This window comes from Grammomys surdaster, unplaced genomic scaffold (genome assembly GCF_004785775.1).
Source record: "Grammomys surdaster isolate TR1022 unplaced genomic scaffold, NIH_TR_1.0 126029, whole genome shotgun sequence".
NCBI lineage: Eukaryota > Metazoa > Chordata > Mammalia > Rodentia > Muridae > Grammomys > Grammomys surdaster.
In genome coordinates, this window is record NW_021620842.1 from 1,992,748 (window position 1) to 1,997,085 (window position 4,338).

The 4,338-nt window shown below is 38.6% G+C and overlaps 1 pseudogene; it reads left to right on the plus strand.

Annotated features, from left to right (window-relative positions):
* Window positions 1–2,643: 2,643 nt before the first annotated feature.
* Window positions 2,644–3,120, plus strand: LOC114610156 (annotated as a pseudogene).
* The last annotated feature ends 1,218 nt before the right edge of the window (window positions 3,121–4,338 follow it).

A 4,338-nucleotide genomic window follows, 5' to 3' on the forward strand; every position in this document is an offset into this window, starting at 1 on the left:
GCAGACAGAGCCTACCCTCCTCCCACACACACACAACTTGGTGAGAACCATAGGATTGAGCTGAGTGAAACAGGTTATGTCTTAGGTTAGATCATTTCATGGTATTTCAGATTTCCTGGTTGTTTTGTGTCAGGAATTTTCTAGACTTAAAATTTTCTTTGATTGATGTATCAATTTACCCTCTTTCTTCCATTTCCTGTATTCTGTTCGTGATGCTGGCATCTTTTGTACCTGTTCTCTTCCCTAGGTTTTCCATCTCCAAGATTTCCTCAGATTGTGATGTCTTTATTACTTTTTATTCTTTATTCTTCTACTTTCAGGTCTTGCACAGTCTTGTACGCCTTTAAGGGATTTGTTCATTTCCTATTTAAAGACCTCTAGTTGTATTTCTTTAAGGAATTTATTCATTTCCTCTTTAAAGGCCACTATAATCTTTATAAGATTGGATTTAAGATCATTTTCCTGTGTTTTGGTTGAGTTAGGATATTCAGGGCTTGCTGTATAGGGTAGCTGTGCTCTAAAGGTATCCTACTGCTCTGGCTTTTGTTGATGGTGGTATTTTGAGGCCCTTTAGCCATGTGGATAGTTTTGGTCTCTGGATGTTCTTGCTGTAGTTGGTTTTGAGAGGGGGTGAACGTTGATGGTCCTGGTGTGGCAGGCCTCTGATGAGCATTCCTGGGCTGCCCAAATGGGTTCCATATCTGCATGTCTGTATGATTCAACTGCAGGTCTGATGGACAGAGAGGTGATAGGTTCATAGAGGTTCCCCTGGACTAGCAGGCTGCTCAGGATAGTTTGTCTTGGCCCAGAGGACTTAAGGAGCAGGGGAGATATGTGGGGGAAGGGAAGCTAACCTGTATGGTTCAGGGTCCACAGGTCTGATGAAGGTGGGAGGAGAGGTGTTAGAAGAGTGGAGGTCTCCCTGGGAGAGCAGGCTGCTTAGGGCAGCTTGGCTTAGCCTGATTTTCTTTTTTATAGTCAATTCATGTCTGATGTTCTTTTGAGAACACCTAAAAGACAAATGAATATAAAGCTTTGCTTCAATTTCTTATTCTTTAAACACTAACAACAAATAACCATATTTAAAGAAATTTCTGAATAAGGATTTTTTTCAGGTCATATAGGTATTATATTAAGCTCCAAATTCAAATGAAAACCAATGCAATTGTGAATAATTGCACTGGAAAGAGAAGACAAATAATTTTATGTTGCCTTCCAATTGTGAAACTGAAATTTGAAAACGCTTTGTTTTTTCTCTGATGGTGGATAATTGATGTATCCCTTTCTCTTCTTTGAACAAACACAGGATGTTGTCTCTGATACTCTGCAAATACAAAGTAGAAAAATATTCTATTACTTTAACTATAAGTCAAGTTGTTAACCCACTTAAATAGGGATGTCAAAATATTGTAATATTAGTGTGAGGCAGAATTGGCAAATTCCTATTCTCACTTCACATGTGATGGTGGAGATTTAATAACTGCGAGCAGGGTATGAAGTATGTTATTGGTACTCTGCTGGAGGAACAAAATAGCTGTTTGACTTCAATTCAAGTAATGGGGAATGGTAAGAGAGATGAAGGGATGTTGTCTTATATTACCTATTGATAATTAGCCATGAGAACTAGTGTTTACCTTCAACTTTTGTTGATTAATTCTAGCTCTGAAATGTGGTTTCTCTAATAGTAAGGATCTTTCTCCATTAGATGTCCATTTTGCATAATCTAATGCATTATGAGGTTCTAATAATAGAAACTGCTAAAAACCAATGACAACAATAAGTTGAGTCACCTTTTTTTCCTTTTAGAATATAATTATCCAAATAATAAAATTCTCATTATATTGTTGAGTTGAGTATAAACAGGGATTTATAGATTCACAACAAAGTTATATACAATTCTGCCATATGAAAACAAAACAGGGTATTCATTCATTCACTGCCTTCTCAGATTATTGTTTCTCTAAATAAAGAACAATTTAAAATTTTAAAAGTAGAAATAAATAGATATCCTGGGTTATCTATAACTCTAGTAGACATGACCTTAGGAGTTAAAGCCCTAGTTGTACATATGAGCCTATTGGAGTTGGGCTGGAGGATGGCTTAGCCATTAAAGGCTATGCTCACAACTGAACGAATAATAGACTGCTAGAGCCAAATCTGGTTCCCAGATTTTCAGGAGACTCTGGACCCACTGGAGTGAAATCCCTGCCTTGTAGTGACCTCTGGGGATATTGCAGCCAGTGACCTGGTCGTCTCTTGTCTTGGTGGAGCCTGAGCATGACACATGTGATGTTTTCTGGTCTTGCTGAGCCAGACCATATTTATAGCCAGACCTATATCCATGTCCAGACTCAGAGCCAGAGACCTTCTATTACTCTTTTACCTTTTCAGTTTTGGGGATCCTCAGCATAGGAGCGTAGAGTATTCTTTTCAACACTGGGTACTCACTTTGAAGTAAGAGGAAGTGGTAGATATGCTAAATGAGTACCAGGAAAAGCGGAAAAAATGAGGTAAAAAGAAAGTGAGATGTTAAAACTTATTTTCTGTCTGCCATCTAAGTGCAACACCAAAGAAAAGACACCACTTTTCTCTTGTTAAGAAAGAAGAGAATGGGGGCTGCAGGGGGAGGCCACGGCGGGGAAGATGGCGGATGGGAAGGCGGGAGAGGGGAAGCCTGAGAAGCCGCAGCTAGCCGGAGCCGCCGGAGGACCTGAAGAATAAGCAGAAAAACCTGTGAAAACTGAGACTGTTTCCTCCAGTAATGGAGGGGAAAGTTCCAGTCGCAGCGCTGAAAAGAGATCAGCTGAAGACGAAGCTGCAGACCTCCCAACAAAGCCTACAAAGATGTCCAAGTTTGGATTTGCCATAGGTAGTCAGACGGCAAGGAAAGCATCCGCCATCTCCATTAGACTTGGAGCAAGTAAGCCTAAGGAAACAGTTCCAACTCTTGCTCCAAAAACTCTTTCGGTAGCAGCAGCTTTCAATGAAGATGAAGATAGTGAGCCAGAAGAAATGCCTCCAGAAGCAAAGATGAGCATGAAGAATATTGGAAGGGACATACCAACATCAGCCAGACCAAACTCCTTTAATAAAGGAAAGCATGGCTTTTCTGATAACTAGAAGCTGTGGGAGAGAAATATAAAATCTCATCTTGAAAACGTCCATGACCAAGACAATTAAGTGAAGTGTTCTGAGATTGGGGTGTGGGTGGGTGCAGTTAGAAGGAGCCGTCTCCTTTTTGTAAAGAATGGTGTAAGACTAGCTTTGGAGCCGTTTTTCTTTCTTTTTTTTCTTTTCCTTTTTTCTTTTTTTAAAAGATTGAGTGGTACACTAATAAATGAGTTTGCAATTAGAGGCAATTTATGTTTTATATACAGATTTCAAGACATTCGCTAATTTTGTAGTTTCACATGATTAGTTTCCAAGGGTTACAAGAAATCAGAAGTGGTACCTTTCTAAGAATTGCATATTTTTTTTAGATACAACTATTAGCACATTAAGAGGGAAGCCAAAAGTTACTGTCTCTGACTCTCCCTCATAACCTGAGTGTCTGGTTCCCTGGAACAGCCTTACCGAGAGGGAGTATTGGATTGTTACTGGACTATTGACTAAGAGTAAATTTAGATAAGGTTAGAATGAACCTTTTCCTATGGGCATTTCATTTTGTTCTGGGCCATTATATGCGAGTACTGCTTCGCTCACAGTGGATACAGATGCTTTGCTCTGTAAACAATTTTTTTTGTTGTTAAAAATTCTTATATGAAGTAATGAGTATTATAATTAGCCCACTTTAATGGAGCTTGTCCCTGTTCAGGATTCTTCAAAGGACACTATTTGCTACCAAAGTAAATCAGTATTTTGAATGTGCTTCTCTTGGTTTCTATTCTAGTTCCTATAAGCATTTCCACCAGAACTTGAGGCAAAACATAAGGAAGCTGTTTCTTTTAAAGTAAAAATATCACCAAAAATATCAGTGTACTTACTGATTTAAGTATTTGGCTGGCTTATATTTTTTAAAAGGTTTAAATACCAAAAGGAAAAGAGGTATAACATTGTATAAGGACAGATGAGGCAACACACCTGTGACTTTTGAAGCATTTAAGTTACTAACTTACTAGAAGATTTCTTATTTGTACAACTTCATGGCTTATTTTAAGTACATACATACTGGGCAGTGGTTTCAAAAGCCCATGTAGTGACTGAGATGGGACAGAAATGCTTCTTTAGTCACATGTTCATTGTGAGTCTCTCATCGCACAGGCTCTTAGAGTTCTGTATGTAGGATGTCTGCTTTGTATTTTTGTATTGTATATGGGCTTTTTAAATGTGACAGTTAAA